Source organism: Arachis duranensis, chromosome 10 (assembly GCF_000817695.3).
Source record: "Arachis duranensis cultivar V14167 chromosome 10, aradu.V14167.gnm2.J7QH, whole genome shotgun sequence".
In the NCBI taxonomy this organism is placed as follows: domain Eukaryota; kingdom Viridiplantae; phylum Streptophyta; class Magnoliopsida; order Fabales; family Fabaceae; genus Arachis; species Arachis duranensis.
In genome coordinates, this window is record NC_029781.3 from 44,332,362 (window position 1) to 44,333,346 (window position 985).

Sequence of the window (985 nt, forward strand, 5' to 3'; positions counted from 1 at the left end):
CAGAAGTAGAAAATTCGAACTTATCAAAGAAGATGGAGTTCGAATTATGCATTAAGGAATAGTGTTAGTCCATAAATAGAAGGATGTGAGAGGAGGGGAAGTAATTTTCGAAAATTAAGTAAAAGATTTTGAAAATATTTTGAAAAACACTAATTGATTTTCGAAAACCAAGAGTGGAAAAGAAATCAAGTGATTTTTTAAAAAGATTTTGAAATTAGAAATTAAAAAGATATGATTGAAAACTATTTTGAAAAAGATATGATTAGGAAGATATGATTGGTTTTAAAAAAAAAATGTGATTGAGAAGATATGATTTGAAAAACATTTTAAAAAGATTTGATTTTAAAAATTAATGACTTGGCTATCAAGAAAAGATATGATTCAAACATTAAACCTTTCTCAACAGAAAAGGCAACATATTTGAAATGTTGAATCAAATCATTAATTGATAGCAAGTATCCTTGAAAATAGAAAGAAATTGATTTTGAAAAAGATTTGATTGAAAAAATTTGATTTGAAAAAGATTTGATTTTGAAAAGATTTTGAAAACTAACAAAAAATTTGATTTGAAAACAAAATATTCCCTCTTGTGCCATCCTGGCGTTAAATGCCCAGAATGGTGCACATTCTGGCATTTAACGCCCAAAACTCTACCCTTTTGGGTGTTAAACGCCCAGCCAGGCACCCTGGCTGGCGTTTAAACACCAGTTTGCCCTTCTTCACTGGGCGTTTTGAACGCCCAGCTTTTTCTGTGTAACTCCTCTGCTGTATGTTCTGAATCTTCAATTCTCTGTATTATTGACTTGAAAAGACACAAATTAAAAATATTTTTGGATTTTTAATAATAAGGAATAATCAAAATGCAACTAAAATCAAATAACAATGCATGCAAGACACCAAACTTAGCAGTTTGTATACTACTGACACTAACAAAATGAGAATGCATATGAGAAACAACAAAACACTCAAGTCAAGAGAATTTAAA